The sequence below is a fragment of the Pristiophorus japonicus genome, chromosome 1 (genome assembly GCF_044704955.1).
Source record: "Pristiophorus japonicus isolate sPriJap1 chromosome 1, sPriJap1.hap1, whole genome shotgun sequence".
Taxonomy (NCBI): domain Eukaryota; kingdom Metazoa; phylum Chordata; class Chondrichthyes; family Pristiophoridae; genus Pristiophorus; species Pristiophorus japonicus.
In genome coordinates, this window is record NC_091977.1 from 33052715 (window position 1) to 33071763 (window position 19049).

The 19049-nt window shown below is 47.6% G+C and overlaps 1 protein-coding gene and 1 non-coding gene across 2 annotated transcripts in view; one reads left to right on the forward strand and one right to left on the reverse strand.

The window, feature by feature from the left end:
- Positions 1 to 19049, reverse strand: part of vegfc (vascular endothelial growth factor c) — a 270356-nt gene that overhangs the window by 170359 nt on the left and 80948 nt on the right. The gene's annotated exons all lie outside the window — the stretch shown is intronic.
- Positions 14712 to 14820, forward strand: LOC139279981 (U6 spliceosomal RNA). Its single transcript, XR_011596573.1, has one exon. It is a non-coding gene; the product is annotated as a U6 spliceosomal RNA (small nuclear RNA).

Below are 19049 nucleotides of genomic sequence, written 5' to 3' on the forward strand. Positions count from 1 at the left end.
ACCTCAGTACCCCATTCCTGCTTTCTCGCCATACCCCTTGATCCCCCTAGTAGTAAGAACTACATCTAACTCCTTTTTGAATATATTTAGTGAATTGGCCTCAACAACTTTCTGTGGTAGAGAATTCCACAGGTTCACCACTCTCCAGGTGAAGAAGTTTCTCCTCATCTCGGTCCTAAATGGCTTACACCTTATCAACTATTGATCACCATTCACTGTGAACTGACCCACGTCCTCCCTGTGAAGGTCTTCTTCCAAGACGGCTTTATGTCCTTTTAGTCGCTGCTATTCTGCGTTTTACTAAAGTGTTACAAAATCGGATATGAATGAAAGAAAGACTTGGATTTATATAGCGCCTTTCACGAGCACCAGATGTCTCAAACTGCTTTACAGCCAATGAAGTACTTTTGCAGTATAGTCGCTGTTGTAATGTTGGAAATGCAGCAGCCAATTTGTGCACAAGCAAGCTCCCACATACAGCAATGTGATAATGACCAGATAATCTGGTTTTTTTGGTTATGTTGATTGAGGGCTAAATATTGGCCAGGACACCGGGGATAACCTCCCTGCTCTTCTTCGCAATAGTACCATTGGATCTTTTACGTCCACTTCAGAGTGCAGCTGTTTAGCGTCTCATCTGAAAGACGGCACCTCCGACAGTGCGGCACTCCGTCAGCACCACATTGGAGTGTCAGCTTAGATTTTTTGTGCTACTAGTTCCTGGAGTGGAACATGAACCCACAATCTACCGACTCAGATGCAAGATCATACACAGGATTTACCGGTTCTTGCAATGGCACAATTTTGCTTGAAATATCCTGTTGAGGGTCAGGGTTGACGTTATGTTGTGAGCCATACAAAGAACTCCAATAATATGACTGAAGATCGGAACATCTTTCATGAGGTCAAGGAGCCAAATGGCACGTTGGCCTTCATTACAAGCGTAAGGAAGTCTTGCTACAATTATACAGGGCTTTGGTGAGACCACACCTGGAGTACTGTGCACAGTTTTGGTCTCCTTATCTGAGGAAGGATATACTTGCCTTAGAGATCGGAGGCAGGAGCTCGAGGTGCATGGTGAGGCCTACAAAAGACCCAGCGGCTGAGAGAGGCAGTGGCAGATCGGAGGCGGGAGCTCGAGCTGCGTGGAGAGGCCTATAAAGGCCCAGCTTGTGCAGCTCCAGCCGGGAGAAAAAGCAAAAAAGAAGTAGAAAAGAATCAAAAGGTGACGTCACAGCCAAAGGGGTAAGTGATTGGCTGGTGATTGGTGAGTAGCTTTTCTTTTTTTTTATATCAGTAAGTAACCTGTTAACATTGTTGTCACCAAATTAAGTGTATCTAAGGGTTAAGTCATGGCAGGAGAGCTTGGTCACGTGATATGCTCCTCCTGTACCATGTGGGAACTCAGGGACACTTCCGGTGTCCCTGACGACTACGTGTGCGGGAAGTGTACCCGCCTCCAGCTCCTGACGGTCCGCGTTGCAGAATTGGAGCTGAGGGTGGATTTACTTTGGAGCATCCACGATGCTGAGAATGATGTGAGTAGCACGTGTAGCGAGTTGGTCTTACCGCAGGTGAAGGGTCCACAGCCAGCAAGGGAATGGAAGACCAGCAGGAAGAGCAGTGCAAGGAAGGTAGTGCAGGTCCTCCCCCTGCAAAACAGATACACTGCTTTGAGGACTGTTGAGGGGGATGACTCATCAGGGGAGGGCAACAGAAGCCAAGTTCATGGCACCGTGGCTGGCTCTGTTGCACAGGAGGGCAGGAAAAAGAGTGGGAGAGCGATAGTAATAGGGGATTCAATTGTAAGGGGAATAGATAGGCGTTTCTGCAGCCGCAACCAAGACTCCAGGATGGTATGTTGCCTCCCTGGTGTAAGGGTCAAGGATGTCTCGGAGCGGGTGCAGGACATTCTGAAAAGGGATGGAGAATAGTCAGTTGTCGTGGTGCACATTGGTACCGATGACATAGGTAAAAAAAGGGATGAGGTCCTACGAGACGAATTTAAGGAGCTAGGAGCTAAATTAAAAAGTAGGACCTCAAAAGTAGTCATCTCGGGATTGCTACCAGTGCCACGTGCTAATCAGAGTAGGAATCGCAGGATAGCTCAGATGAATACGTGGCTTGAGCAGGGGTGCAGCAGGGAGGGATTCAAATTCCTGGGGCATTGGAACCGGTTCTGGGGAAGGTGGGACCAGTACAAACTGGACAGTCTGCACCTGGGCAAGACCGGAACCAATGTCCTATGGGGAGTGTTTGCTAGTGCTGTTGGGAAGGGGTTAAACTAATATGGCAGGGGGATAAGAACCAATGCAGGGAGAGAGAGGGAAACAAAATGGAGACAGAAGCAAAAGACAGAAACGAGATGAGTAAAAGTGGAAGGCAGAGAAACCCAAGGCAAAAAACAAAAAGGGCCAATGTACAGCAAAATTCTAAAGGGTCAAAGTGTAATAAAAAGGCAAGCCTGAAAGCTCGGTGCCTCAATGCGAGGAGTATTCGGAACCCAGGAGAGGGCTCTGAGCTAGTTAGAGTGGGTGAGAGCGCAGATGAACAGGACCCCAAGAAAGAATGCAAAAGGCAGGAGGCAACAGAGCAGAGTAGCACTGGGGTAAGTGTAAACCACAAGGTGATAGGAAGGGACAATATGTATAAATATAAAGGGGCTGCAGGAGGGGTCAAAACTAAAAATCATGGTTTAAAAACTAGTATTAAAACACTCTACCTCAATGCACGCAGCATTCGAAATAAAGTAAATGAGTTGACGGCACAAATCATTACAAATGGATATGATTTGGTGGCCATTACAGAAACATGGTTGCAGGGTGGCCAAGACTGGGAATTAAACATACAGGGGTATCTGAGAATTCGGAAGGATAGACAAGAAGGGAAAGGAGGTGGGGTAGCTCTGTTAATAAAGGATGATATCAGAGCAGTTGTGAGAGATGATATTGACTCTAATGAACAAAATGTTGAATCATTGTGGGTGGAGATTAGAGATAGTAAGGGGAAAAAGTCACTGGTGGGCGGAGTTTATAGGCCCCTAAATAATAACTTCACGGTGGGGCGGACAATAATCAAGGGAATAATAGAGGCATGTGAAAAAGGAATGGCAGTAATCAAGGGGGATTTTAACCGACATATCGATTGGTCAAATCAAATCGCACGGGGTAGCCTTGAGGAGGAATTCATAGAATGCATACGGGATTGTTTCTTAGAACAGTATGTTACAGAACCTACAAGGGAGCAAGCTATCTTAGATCTGGTCCTGTGTAATGAGACAGGAAAAATAAACGATCTCCTAGTAAAAGATCCTCTCGGAATGAGTGATCACAGTATGGTTGAATTTGTAATACAGAGTGAGGATGAGGAAGTAGTGCCTCAAACGAGCGTACTATGCTTAAACAAAGGGGATTACAGTGGGATGAGGGCAGAGTTAGCTAAAGTAGACTGGGGACACAGACTAAACGGTGGCACAATTGAGGAACAGTGGAGGACTTTTAAGGAGCTCTTTCATAGTGCTCAACAAAAATATATTCCAGTGAAAAAGGGCAGTAAGAGAAGGGAGAACCAGCCGTGGATAACCAAGGAAATAAAGGAGAGTATCAAATTAAAAACCAAAGCGTATAAGGTGGCCAAGGTTCATGGGAAACTAGAAGATTGGGAAAATTTTAAACGATAGCAAAGAATGACTAAGAAAGCAATAAAGAAAGGAAAAATAGATTACGAAAGTAAACTTGCGCAAAACATAAAAACAGATAGTAAAAGCTTTTACCAATATATAAAACGGAAGAGAGTGACTAAAGTAAATGTTGGTCCTTTAGAAGATGAGAAGGGGGATTTAGTAATGGGAAATGTGGAAATGGCTGAGACCTTAAACAATTATTTTGCTTCGGTCTTCACAGTGGAAGACACAAAAACCATGCCAAAAATTGCTGGTCACGGGAATGTGGGAAGGGAGGACCTTGAGACAATCATATCACTAGGGAGGTAGTGCTGGGCAGGCTAATGGGATTCAAGGTAGACAAGTCCCCTGGTCCTGATGAAATGCATCCCAGGATATTAAAAGATATGGCAGAAGTTATCGCAGATGCATTTGTTATAATCTACCAAAATTCTCTGGACTCTGGGGAGGTACCAGTGGATTGGAAAGCAGCTAATGTAACGCCTCTGTTTAAAAAAAGGGGACAGACAAAAGGCAGGTAACTATAGGCCAGTTAGTTTAACATCTGTAGTGGGGAAAATGCTTGAAGCTATCATTAAGGAAGAAATAGCGGGACATCTAGATAGGAATAGTGCAATCAAGCAGACGCAACATGGATTCATGAAGGGGAAATCATGTTTAACTAATTTACTGGAATTCTTTGAGGATATAATGAGCATGGTGGATAGAGGTGTACCGATGGATGTGGTATATTTAGATTTCCAAAAGGCATTCGATAAGGTGCCACGCAAAAGGTTACTGCAGAAGATAAAGGTACGCGGAGTCAGAGGAAATGTATTAGCATGGATCGAGAATTGGCTGGCTAACAGAAAGCAGAGAGTTGGGATAAATGGGTCCTTTTCAGGATGGAAATCGGTGGTTAGTGGTGTGCCACAGGGATCGGTGCTGGGACCACAACTGTTTACAATATACATAGATGATGTGGAAGAAGGGACAGAGTGTAGTGTAACAAAATTTGCAGATGACACAAAGATTAGTGGGAAAGCGGGTTGTGTAGAGGACACAGAGAGGCTGCAAAGAGATTTAGATAGGTTAAGCGAATGGGCTAAGGTTTGGCAGATGGAATACAATGTCGGAAAATGTGAGGTCATCCACCTTGGGAAAAAAAACAGTAAAAGGGAATATTATTTGAATGGGGAGAAATTACAACATGCTGCGGTGCAGAGGGACCTGGGGGTCCTTGTGCATGAAACTCTTTTAGAGTTTATCTGTAAAACATAAAACATTAAACCGTGCCACCCGCCCTGGATGACACAGCAGACATTTACAAGGCCCCTTTTTTTTTTTTTTTTTGGGGCGCTAAAATCAATTTTTTTTCCGGTGTCCCCTATAAAAGGGAAGGGGACACTAAAAGCACCGGCAATTAAAACAAATTAAACTTTAAAACGTAAAATCAAATTAAAATTTGGTTGCTGGGCGTGATGATGCACTCCAGTCCCTCCGGTGCCCACCTCTCGCGGAAGGCCGCGAGCGTACCGGTGGACACCGCGTGCTCCATCTCCAAGGACACCCTGGACCGGATGTAAGAGCGGAAGAGAGGCAGGCAGTCAGGTTGAACGACCCCCTCGACCGCCCGCTGCCTGGACCGGCTGATGGTCCTTGTGCATGAATCCCAAAAAGTTAGTTTGCAGGTGCAGCAGGTAATCAGGAAGGTGAATGGAATGTTGGCCTTCATTGCGAGAGGGATGGAGTACAAAAGCAGGGAGGTCCTGCTGCAACTGTACAGGGTATTGGTGAGGCCGCACCTGGAGTACTGCGTGCAGTTTTGGTCACCTCACTTAAGGAAGGATATACTAGCCTTGGAGGGGGGTACAGAGACGATTCACTAGGCTGATTCTGGAGATGAGGGGGTTACCTTATGATGATAGATTGAGTAGACTGGGACTTTACTCGTTGGAGTTCAGAAGGATGAGGGGTGATCTTATAGAAACATTTCAAATAATGAAAAGGATAGACAAGATAGAGGCAGAGAGGTTGTTTCCACTGGTCGGGGAGACTAGAACTAGGGGGCACAGCCTCAAAATACGGGGAGCCAATTTAAAACCGAGTTGAGAAGGAATTTCTTCTCTCAGAGGGCTGTGAATCTGTGGAATTCTCTGCCCAAGGAAGCAGTTGAGGCTAGCTCATTGAATGTATTCAAATCACAGATAGATCGATTTTTAACCAATAAGGGAATTAAGGGTTATGGGGAGCGGGCGGGTAAGTGGAGCTGATTCCACGGCCAGATCAGCCATGATCTTTTTGAATGGCGGAGCAGGCTCAAGGGGCTAGATGGCCTACTCCTGTTCCTAATTCTTATGTTCTTATGTAGAGGCGGTGCAACAAAGTTGATTCCTGGGCTGAGAGGTTTGTCCTGTGAGGAGAGATTGAGTAGATTGGGCCTATACTGTCTGAAGTTTAGAAGAATGAGAGGTGATCTCATTGAATCATATCGGGCCTGAATTTGCGGTTGGAAGCAAATACAATCAGTGCCTACCTAAGGCCTCGAGATCCATGGCGACTTGTGCTCCTGGGCCTCTCTGAGAATGCGCAGGTAAAGGACCACATATCCCGGAGGCGCACACTGTTTGCAAGTACCACTGGGATCACGTGGGCCGGCCCAACCAATAAAAGGGGATCCCCATTCATGCTTATGGGTATTCCATACGGAAAGCCCATATACATGAATGAGTTCACATAAAAAACATAATTACACACCAATTAAATTTTAAAAACATATTTAAAATTATTTAAAATACCATTTATTTAAACATTTAAAAGAAAAATGTAATTTTTTGAAAAATAAATGTAAACATTTTAAAGGGGCTACCAATAACCTTAACTTATTCTACAGGTGTTTTAATGTGTAAATATTTTTTTTAATTATTTTTATATTAATTTAAACTCTTACTCTGGTAAAAGCAGGCCTTACTTTTACCAGGCATAAGAGTTTCACAGGCATTCGCCGGGCAGTAGTTGGACAAATAGCCCAATTCTCCGACCGCGAATGTCCTTTTCCCAGGCATGTGTTGGATCTGTCTAGATGATCAACTGGGTCAACTGGGCTTGTATTCACTGGAGTTCAGAAGAATGAGAGGGGACCTCATAGAAACATATAAAATTCTGACGGGGTTAGACAGGTTAGATGCAGGAAGAATGTTCCCAATGTTGGGGAAGTCCAGAACCAGGGGTCACAGTCTAAGGATAAGGGGTAAGCCATTTAGGACCGAGATGCGGAGGAACTTCTTCACCCAGAGAGTGGTGAACCTGTGGAATTCTCTACCACAGAAAGTTGTTGAGGCCAATTCACTAAATATATTCAAAAAGGAGTTAGATGAGGTCCTTACTGCTAGGGGGATCAAGGGGTATGGCGAGAAAGCAGGAATGGGGTACTGAAGTTGAATGTTCAGCCATGAACTCATTGAATGGCGGTGCAGGCTAGAAGGGCCGAATGGCCTACTCCTGCACCTATTTTCTATGTTTCTATGTTTCTATGTTTCTATGATTCTTGACAGATCACAAGTGCAGGGTTTTCGCGCATACGCTTTGCGCGCACAAACCCGGAACTTGCGCGGCCCTTATGGGCACGTACGCATCATGTATATTTTTGGTTTTCTTAAGAGGTTTTAAAGCAACTTGTTGAATGTGACAGTAAATATATGTTAATGATCTAGCTGATCAAAGGGTTAATTTAGACTGTGTGCTTTTGATGTTCTGAGTATTTAGCATTGTTAGTGGATCCCTCATAGCGAACATGTATTAAGCAACGTAGCAGCCATTTACTGCTGTGGTTTAACCTCCCTCCCCGATTATAAATTAAATGAAAGTTAATATTTAATTAAGAGGTTGGTGCAAAACTTATAAAATAAAAGCAGCTGCCATTTTATGACAGTGGGTTCATTTAACCAGACTTGCATAAATATGTAAGTAAAATGAGTAGCTACTTAACACAACTAGTTTGTCCAAAAATTGATAGGTAGATATATGGATGTTTGAAAGAGTATCTAATATCTCTAGATATCGGTGGATTTACTTTCCGTTTTGGGCACAAGCGGGAAACTGTGACTATTATGCGCTCTAAAGTTGCGCTCGTTATGTTACGGTTCAAGTTTCCGCTGAAATTCATTTACATAACGTATAATCTTCCATGAAACAGTGCAATCGGGCAGCATAATGGAACGTAACTGGTTCTTTTTTTCCCTTGCCAGTAAAATTCCGATGTATTTTAGAGTGGTAACCTGGAGCAGTTTTATTAATGCAGCTGAAAATGAGGGGCAACAGGAGAGGAAAACTGCAAACAAAGTTAGGTCTAAGGACAGAAAATTAGGGGCGGGGGCAGAGCATGGGTCGGTTCCAGCACAGCTCGGAGCTAAAGTCGAAGCAAAGAGGAGCCTTAGGAAGTGGGCCTCTTTCCCGCGCCAATTTTCACCCCTTCTTTCCCTCCTCTTCTGAAGGTGTTGATTTTCACTGCACTGGTACCTTGCCCAAGTGGCCAGTCTTCATGTGAGAGAGAGCCCTGTCACTCAGCAGGCTATCGGGGGGAGGAGGGGTCCGTCACAGCTGATCCTGACTGTCCTCATCTGATATCCACGCTGGCCGATCCTACAGCAGGTGATGCTCATTATGTTTTCAGTATGACAGCACAAACACACACAGGCTTTAAAATGGCCGATTACTTCAGGAAGCCTGTCAGGTGACTCCCTCTTTATTGTTGTAAACAGCAATGGCTGCAATGCCACAGTAGTCCACTGAGTGGAGCTATGTATATTACAATGCTGGTCAAGGGTGTGAAGCCGAGTCAATTGTCCCCCTCCCTTTCAGAAAGGTGCTGAGGAAAATAATAATTCCCCCCTTGCAGCCCTGGCTGAACTCAGATAACTTGACACAGACTGGAAGTTGAAGTCAAGGCCTTCCCGGTCTGCTGGGCTCAGCCATTTACTGGATAGCTTCTAAGAACATAAGAACATAAGAAATAGGAGCAGAAGTAGGCCATACGGCCCTTCGAGCCTGCTCCACCATTCAATAAGATCATGGCTGATCATCGACCTCAACTCCACTTTCCCGTCTGATCGCCATATCCCTTGATTCCCCATGACTCCAAAAATTGATTTGTCTCAGCCTGTGAATTACTTACCCAGTTCTTTTTATTTGGAGATAATTTATCGATAGACACATTAAAAGATTTCCAAGGGCGTGTCATTCACGTGGATTCAATACCCTATCTCTGTAATCTCACTCAGCCTCACAACCCTCCGAGATCTTCACACTCCTCTAATTCCAGCATCTTCAGCATCCCATATTTTAATCGCTCCACCATTGGCAGCCGTGCCTTCAGTTGATGAGGCCCTAAGCTCTGGAGTTACCTCCCTAAATCTCTCCGCCTCTCTACCTCTCTTTAAGACATTCCTTAAAACCTACCTTTGACCAAGCTGCTGCCCTAGTATCTCCTTATGTGACTTGGTGTCAAATTCTGTTTGCTAACGTTTCCGTGAAGCGCCTTGTGATGTTTTACTACGTTAACGGCGCTAGATAAGTGCAAGTTGTGGTTGTTGTTCTAGCGGGAGAACAAAATCTGTTTTAATCTTGACCTATGCCAATTAATGTAACGTAAATGACACTCAAGGGGACCATTGGAGTTCAGAAGGATGAGGGGTGATCTTATAGAAACATTTAAAATAATGAAAGGGATAGACAAGATAGAGGCAGAGAGGTTGTTTCCACTGGTCGGGGAGACTAGAACTTGGGGGCACAGCCTCAAAATACGGGGGAGCCAATTTAAAACCGAGTTGAGAAGGAATTTCTTCTCCCAGAGGGTTATGAATCTGTGGAATTCTCTGCCCAAGGAAGCAGTTGAGGCTAGCTCATTGAATGTATTCAAGTCACACATAGATAGATTTTTCACCAATAAGGGAATTAAGGGTTATGGGGAGCGAGCGGGTAAGTGGAGCTGAGTCCACGGCCAGATCAGCCATGATCTTGTTGAATGGCGGAGCAGGCTCAAGGGGCTAGATGGCCTACTCCTGTTCCTAATTCTTATGTTCTTATGTTTATTAGCTTCTTTTAAAAGTTATAGCTTAAGACACATACATCGCCGATAAGAAATATTTATCTTGAAAATACCATATTTGTTCATGTTAAAATAAAAATGCATGAAGGATAATGCAAAACTATTCTGTTCGAACAGACTGGCAGTGCAGCGCTCTCCTCTTCCCTTAATGAGCAATTTGTGGGTACAATGTTTAGTGATGACAATTCCAGTTTGCTTGCTTCCTGTACGATGATAATCTCCTGCCTTGCACTTTTCCCCTTATTTCTTACTGGACGTAACGGATGGGTGGTGTTTGCTGTATTTTAAGCATTTCCCTTATTTACAAGCTTACTTGGGGTATTATGGAGATTAGCGAAATCACAGTCGACAGGGGAAAAGGATCAAGACGCTATCTCGTGAAATTTATTACAACTTTTCAACAAAACAAAATCCGCAGTATATCCATCTATATTATATGTGTGGGTGTACATATCTGGTGGTGAAACAGTACCATGGGGTCACCTGGAATTCATTACGTGAGCAGCCAGAGATTAACATGAGCTGCTGCACACTCGCAACGCTGGCCACAGGCCCCCTGGAGAAAAGTAATCGCTTCGGTTGCTGATGCAAATATGAAAAGCAAACCGCCAATGCGACCACAGAGCTTAAACAGAACTGCCTGTGTCCCGAGAGGGCTCGAAAGGGAGCTTAGCCTCGCAGCAGAGGGCCTGGAACATGAGTGTCTGTGAAGGAGAGCACCAGGACCAGGGCAGGCTCATGTTGCAAGAGAGGTCGGGCTCGATGTTGATTTGCTACCCGGACGTTAAGCATTGCCTGGGCAGAGCTCAGCAGAGACAATCTGGCTGGTGGGGGAGGGGGAGGAGGGGGCGGTGCGATCGCAACTCCCCAACCTCCACCCCCCCCCCCCACCTCCCCACCCTGCCTGAGATTCTTTACTTTAGTTTCAATAGAAAGTGATTGCACTGGAAAGGGCGCAGAGGAGATTTACAAAGAATGTGGCCTGAACAGGAGAATTTTGGCGATGAGGAAATATTGGAGAGGCTGGGTCTGTTTTCTTTGGAACAGAGGAGGCTGAGGGCTGAGGGGAGACCTGATTGAGGTGTATAAAAGTATGAGGGGCCTGGAGAGAGCGGATAGGAAGGACCGTTTCCCTTGGCGGAGGGGTCAACAACCAGTGGGCATAGATTTAAAGTAAATGGGGGGAGGTTTAGAGGAGATATGAGGGAAAATTTCTTCACCCAGAGGGTGGTGGGGGTCTGGAACTCACTTCCTGAAAGGGTGGTAGAGGCAGAAACCCTCACCACAAATACTTGGATGTACACTTGAAGTGCTGTAACCTACAGAGCTACGGACCAAGAGCTGGAAAGTGGGATTAGGCTGGATAGCTCTTGGTCGGCCGGCACGGACACAATGGGCCGAAATGGCCTCCTTCCGTGCTGTAAATTTCTATGATTCTATGATTCTATGAAATGAAAAATCAATGTTGATGTTCTGTAAGGGGCGTGTGATCCTCCCCTGACCGTCAGATTTTCCTTTCTGCACTCTGTCCAGGTGACTCCAACGTCCACAGGGGGGTAACCACAAAAAGATGCTGTTTATGTCCAGGCTTGCACTTATTTGGAAGTATTTAATTTATTCTTGCACTCTGGTCCCCCGTAGCTTAGTAATGTTAAATCTTCCGACTGGCAGGGCAGGTTGAGAGAGCGGTTAAAAAAGCATACGGCATTCTGGCATCATAAATAGAGGCCTAGAGTACAAAAGCAAGGAACTTTTATAAAACACTGGTTTGGCCGCAACTTGAGTATTGCGTCCAACTCTGTGAAGGCCTTAGAGAGGGTACAGAAAGGATTTACAAGAATGATTCCAGGGATGAGGGACTTCAGTTACATGGATAGACTGGAGAAGTTGGGGTTGTTCTCCTTAGAGCAGAACAGGTTAAGAGGAGATTTGATAGAGGTGTTCAAAATCATGAGGGGTCTAGACAGAGTAGATAGAGAGAAACTGTTCCCATTGGCGGAAGGGTCAAGAACCGGAGGACACAGGCTTAAGGTGATTGTCAGAAAAACCAAAGGCGACGTGAGGAAAAACATTTTTACGCAGCGAGGGGTTAGGATCAGGAATGCACTGCCTGAAAGGGTGGTGGTGGCAGCTTCAATTGTGGCTTTCAAAAGGAAATTGGATAGGTACCCAAAGGAAAAACATTTGCGGGGTCATGGGGAAAGGCGGTGGGGGGGGGGAGGGGATGGTGGGGAGTGGAATGAGCTGAAGTGCTGTTGTCGAGAGCTGGCATGGGCTGGACTGGCTGAATGGCCTCCTTCTGTGCATAGAAACATAGAAACATAGAAAATAGGTGCAGGAGTAGGCCATTCGGCCCTTCTAGCCTGCACCGCCATTCAATGAGTGCATGGCTGAACATGCAACTTCAGTACCCCCTTCCTGCTTTCTCGCCATACCTCTTGATCTCCCTAGTAGTAAGGACTTCATCTAACTCCCTTTTGAATATATTTAGTGAATTGGCCTCAACTACTTTCTGTGGTAGAGAATTCCACAGGTTCACTACTCTCTGGGTGAAGAAGTTTCTCCTCATCTTGGTCCTAAATGGCTTACCCCTTATCCTTAGACTGTGACCCCTGGTTCTGGACTTCCCCAACATTGGGAACATTCTTCCTGCATCCAACCTGTCTAAACCCGTCAGAATTTTAAACTTTTCTATGAGGTCTCCTCTCATTCTTCTGAATTCCAGTGAATACAAGCCCAGTTGATCCAGTCTTTCTTGATAGGTCAGTCCCGCCATCCCGGGAATCAGTCTGGTGAACCTTCGCTGCACTCCCTCAATAGCAAGAATGTCCTTCCTCAAGTTAGGAGACCAAAACTGTACACAATACTCCAGGTGTGGCCTCACCAAGGCCATGTACAACTGTAGCAACACCTCCCTGCCCCTGTACTCAAATCCCCTCGCTATGAAGGCCAACATGCCATTTGCTTTCTTAACCGCCTGCTGTACCTGCATGCCAACCTTCAATGACTGATGTACCATGACACCCAGGTCTCGTTGCACCTCCCCTTTTCCTAATCTGTCACCATTCAGATAATAGTCTGTCTCTCTGTTTTTACCACCAAAGTGGATAACCTCACATTTATCCACATTATACTTCATCTGCCATGCATTTGCCCACTCACCTAACCTATCCAAGTCACTCTGCAGCCTCATAGCATCCTCTTCGCAGCTCACACTGCCACCCAACTTAGTGTCATCCGCAAATTTGGAGATACTACATTTAATCCCCTCGTCTAAATCATTAATGTACAGTGTAAACAGCTGAGGCCCCAGCACAGAACCTTGCGGTACCCCACTAGTCACTGCCTGCCATTCTGAAAAGTACCCATTTACTCCTACTCTTTGCTTCCTGTCTGACAACCAGTTCTCAATCCACGTCAGCACACTACCCCCAATCCCATGTGCTTTAACTTTGCACATTAATCTCTTGTGTGGGACCTTGTCGAAAGCCTTCTGAAAGTCCAAATATACCACATCAACTGGTTCTCTCTTGTCCACTCTACTAGAAACATGCTCAAAAAATTCCAGAAGATTTGTCAAGCATGATTTCCCTTTCACAAATTCATGCTGACTTGGACCTATCATGTCACCTCTTTCCAAATGCACTGCTATGACATCCTTAATAATTGATTCCATCATTTTACCCACTACTGAGGTCAGGCTGACCGGTCTATAATTCCCTGTTTTCTCTCTCCCTCCTTTTTTAAATGCAGTAACCATTCTGTGATTCTATCACTGTTCTCAGCGCCTCAGTGGTGCAAGCTTGGCTTAGTCAGCAGGGCTCTTGTCTCTAAGTCAGAAGGTTACAGGTCAAACCCCATTCTAGAAGTCTGGCCCTAAGCTGACACTCAAATGTAGCACCGAGAAGGAGATGCTGAACCAATGTCCTGGCTGACTGTTCCTGTGCTTCAGGTGGACATTAAAGGTTCATGGCGCTATTCGAGGTGGAGCAGTAGTCACAGTGACCTGGACATGATAAAGACAGACTAACTAGTAATCATCTCATTGCTGTTTGTGAGACCTTAATATGTGCTAAATGTCTGCCACACTAGCCTCATACAACAACATCTGAAAGTAATTCATTGTGTGTGAAGTGCTGAGTGATGTGTTACATAAATGAAAATCTTTTCTATCTCTTAATTCGGCCTTCACCGGGGAACACATTATTTATTCTCACCATTGTTTTTCTTCTGATAAGGCTTAGCATTAAACGTTAACACCTGCGCTCAAATCTTTATCCACAAAGATTGTAACTCTACCGGTCCTGACCCCGTGAGTTTTCCGCTGCACAATATTCACAGTCTCTGCTGCCCTTTCCCCGCTGTATGCCTCCATTTAACTTCTCCCCCAAGCTTTCATCCAATTATAATCACAGCCAAAACATATGGGCTATTTTCTGACAAAGTGTGAGCGAACGCCACACGCCCGGTGGAGGCAAACTTACACCCAAGGCGTAGCTCGCGATGCCAAATAAACTGCGATCCAACCCAAACACTGACGCTAAGTCCAACGTGCAACTGATTCTATTCGCAAGGGGAACAAGACCAATTATTAACCCTAAATCGTCTCTTTTTCACATTTAGGATCATTATAAAACACCCCATTAAGTAGTTAATAAGACCAGATGGCTCGCGTGTTGCGGCATAGACCTGTTGGGCCGGGTGGCAAATTATAAAAGTGCACAGCACCCGACAAGAAAGATGACACAAGTGACTGTTCATGTGGTAAGGTGCCATATAAATTAGGTAAACAGCTAAATATTAACCAAAAGCTCCAATCAGTGAGTGAGAACTTTACTGCATCAACCTTGAGCCAAAGCCAACATTAGATTAGTTGTACTGTAAACAGAAAACGCTGGAAATGCTCAGCGGGTCAGGCAGCATCTGTGCTCATGTACCCTCAAAGTGCTCGCTTCGGCAGCGCGTACACTGCAATGGGAATGGTACAGAGAGGATTAGCATGGCCTCTTTGTGCCAGGATGACGTGCAAATTCGTGAAGTGTTCTATATTCCGCCTCCATTAAATTAGTTGTGCTCAATGTTCCCCCGACCAATCACGAGGTCCCATGCAGGCCGCTCACCAGCCCTGCTGATCGACAAGATTCCACCCATGCGTGGCCGTGCAGCAAATTTAAAGGGCCCACCGAGGAAAAAAAAAAATGAGGGGCAACATTGGTTGTGCTCATATCCTCTCGAATAAAATGTAAACTGTTTATCACAAGGTTGCTGCAGCCAGAAACACTGGGACCTGAAAATCCACAGGACTGGCTGTGACGCTGGGTACTGCGCTCACCAGCGCCCTCCCACACTGACCCTGCCGGAGTTTGTGGGCCCATTGGGAAGGGACCTCACTTACATGGTGCAGGCGGGTGCAAACACAGTGGGTCATCTTGGGTGCCCACCTGCCCCAGGCCGACAGGAAATCCGGCACCCGCTCACCACCAGACCCCAGACATGGTCTCCACGGCCCCCTCTCTTCGGGGGAGATGATCAGAACTTTCTTTTTTTAAGTCTAATTTTACTAGCCTTTAGGTGTCCATGTTGCTTGACTGATCTGCACCCAACCATTTTCCCAGGAGGAACCCACTTGGGCCGTTACTATCATCTCACTGTGTGTAACAGCCTCCACTGATCATCTATGGGGCTCAAATTTCCCTCACCTGTTTTTCTGGTGCCCTCACTTGAGCTGCGCCGCTTTTGTCTGCCTCCAAATGCGCCGAAAAAAAGATCCCCGTATTCTAGCCGCTCCCCAGCCTCTCCTCGGTCGTGGCGCAGCGTGGCCCAATGGATTGGGGCAGAGCCCGGTCCTGGCGCTGAAAACAGTGCCGGGACCTCTACACATGCGTGCTCGAGTCTGCGCGCATGTGCAGTAGCTCCTGGCTGGCCGTTTCTGCAAACGCGCGCTGCCAAATAAACTGTGACCCAACCCAAACACTGACACTAAGTCCAACGTGCAACTGATTCTATTCGCAAGGGGAACAAGACCAATTGGGAGGGGCCGAAGCGCACCGTTCCTAGCCCTGGCTGAACGGGCTCCCTCATCGGTGGCCAGAGTGTGCTCTGCAGGCTGTGTCATCTAATTGTTTTCTTCCCTTCATGTCAAAAGATGATTTGATTCCTTTCAGCCTTGGATTAAGGGATTTACAGATTAGAAACACTTTAAGAAAATCAAGATGGAACTTTGGCCTGGGAGGGGCCCATGGTGATGGTTCTTGAATCCACCAGTGGCGACGCATCTGACCTGATTGTAAAACCCCTGAAGAGTTTCTGGGGTCTGGGTTTGAAACGCTCAACCAGATGAATCGGGGATTCTTGCCGGTGTCTGATGCCATGCTAGACATCAGTCTAAACCTGCTTCGCAAGACGGTACATCCACCACCCCCCTCCCTTCCCCCCTCCTCTCCCCCTCACTCCCCCCCACCTCCTCCTCTCTCCCCCCTCCTCTCCCCCTCCTCCTCTCTCCGCCCCCCACCTCCCCCCTCCTCTCCCCCCCACTCCCTCCCCCACACCTCTCCCCCCCACTCCCTCCCCCACACCTCCCCCCTCCTCTCCCCCCCACTCCCTCCCCCCGTCTCCCCCCCACTCCCTCCCCCTCCTCCTCTCTCCCCCCCTCCCATCATCTCCCCCCCCACTCCCTCCCACTTCCTCCTCTCTCCCCCCTCTCCAACCCCTCCACTCCCTCCCCCCCCTCCCCCCATCTCTCCCCCCCACTCCCTCCCCCTCTCTCCCCCCCTCCCATCATCTCCCCCCCCACTCCCTCCCCCTCCTCTTCTCTCCCCCCTCCCATCATCTCCCCCCCCACTCCCTCCCACTTCCTCCTCTCTCCCCCCTCTCCAACCCCTCCACTCCCTCCCCCCCCCCCCCATCTCTCCCCCCCACTCCCTCCCCCTCTCTCCCCCCCTCCCATCATCTCCCCCCCCACTCCCTCCCCCTCCTCTTCTCTCCCCCCTCCCATCATCTCCCCCCCCACTCCCTCCCACTTCCTCCTCTCTCCCCCCTCTCCACCCCCTCCACTCCCTCCCCCCCCTCCCCCCGTCTCTCCCCCCCACTCCCTCCCCCTCTCTCCCCCCCTCCCATCATCTCCCCCCCCACTCCCTCCCGCTTCCTCCTCTCTCCCCCCCTCCTCTCCACCCCCTCCCCTCCTCCCCCCCCACTCCCTCCACCCCTCCCCCCATCTCCCCCCCACTCCCTCCCCCTCCTCCTCTCTCCCCCCCTCCCATCATCTCCCCCCCCACTCCCTCCCGCTTCCTCCTCTCTCCCCCCCTCCTCTCCCCCCTCTCCTCCTCTCTCCCCCCCTCCTCTCCCCCCTCTCCCCACCCCCTCCCCTCCTCTCCCCCCACTCCCTCCCCCCTCCTCCTCTCTACCCACCCCCCTCCTCTCCCCCCTCTCCTCCTCTCTCCACCCCCTCCCCTCTCTCCCCCCCTCATCTCCCCCACTCCCTCCCCCCATCCTATCTCCCCTTCCTCCTCTCTCCCCCCCTCCCCTCCTCTCCCCCCCCCTCCTCCTCTCCCCCTCCTCCTCTCTCCCCCCTCCTCCTCCTCCTCTCTCCACCCCCCATTCCCTCCTCCCCCTCCACTCCCCCCCTCTCCTCCTTTCTCCACCCCACCCCGCTGCCCCCCCCCCCCGCCACAGCCCTGGCCGAATGGGTTCCTTCTTGCATATATTCTTACAGCAGGTCCCGAATAAGCTGGGGAATGGGGAGCAACCGGAGGAGGAGATCCCTTCTCTCCCCTGCCCTCGATCCCCATCTCCGTGATCATCATAGAATCATAAAATTATGACACAGAAGGAGGCTATTTGGCCCATCGTGTCTGTGTCGGTCAAAAAAGAGCTACCCAGCCTAATCCCACCTTCCAGCTCTAGGTCCGTAGCCCTGTAGGTCATGGCTCTTTAAGTACATTTTTAATGTGATGAGGGTTTCTGCCTCAACCACCCTTTCAGGCAGTGAGTTTCAGTCCCCCACCAACCTCTGGGTGAAAATATTTTCCTCATCTCCCCTCTAATCCTTCTACCAACTACTTTAAATCTGTGTCCCCTGGTTATTGACCCACTGCTAAGGGAAATAGGTCCTTCCTATCCACTCTGTCGGCCCCTCATAATTTTATACACCTCAATTAAATCTCCCCTCAGCCTCCTCTGTTCCAAAGAAAACAAACCCAGCCTATCCAATCTTTCCTCATAACAAAAATGTTCCAATCCTGGCAACATCCTCGTAAATCTCCTTCATATGTTCTTCAGTGCAATCACATCTTTCCTGTAATGTGGTGACCAAAACTACACGCAATACTCAAGTTGTGGCCTAACGAGTGTTGTATACAGTTCTAGCGTAACTGCGCTGCTTTTATATTCTATGCCTCAGCTAATAAAGGAAAACATTTTGTATGCATTTTTAACTACTTTGCTACCTTTAAGGATCTGTGGACATACACTCCAAGGTCTCTCTGTTCCTCCACACAGCTCAGTATCCTCCCATTTAATGTGTATTCCCTTGCTTTATTGCCCCTCCCCAAATGCATAACCTCACACTTTTCCAGATTGAATTCCATTTGCCACTTCTCTGCCCAACTGACCAGTTCATCGAAAGTTTGTTACAGTTCAAAGCTTTCCTCCTCATTGTCAACCACACAGTCAATGTTTGTATCATCTGCAAATATCTTTATCATGCCCCCTACATTTAAGTGTTGAGGGGTGAGAGGAGATTCCACCCCTTACAAGGCAAGCCGGAAAACCCCCCAAAACAGCAGAGACCCGGCACGATAGGTTCCCTGCCTTTTTCTGACAGCACCCCGGCGGTTACGGCAGGGGTCTGCAGGAACACCCCACAGATTTGCAGGGCCGTTGTCCCTTTCTGAGATTTGGCTTCAATGAAGTTTCCGTTATTTGTCTTTATTTGGCAGCGCCTTGCTGTTGCTTTCAGCTCCACCCACCCGATGTTGTCACCCGATGGAAGTGGGCAGAATTTGCTGGCTGGCACAGTCACCAGATTGTATTGTATGCACCTGTGAGTAGGTTCACAGGTTTGTATGAGCCATGGCTCAATGAGTAGCACTCTCACTTCTGAGTCAGAAGGTTGTGGGTTCATATCCCATTACAGACACTTGAACACAAAAAAAATCTAGTTGATACTTCAGTGCAGAGGGAGTGCTGCACTGTTGGAGGTGCTGTATTTTCAACAAAATAGTTGTAGAGTGGCTTAGCCAGTCACATGATGTTCACAAGACTCAATAAAACCCCAGTCAGTTG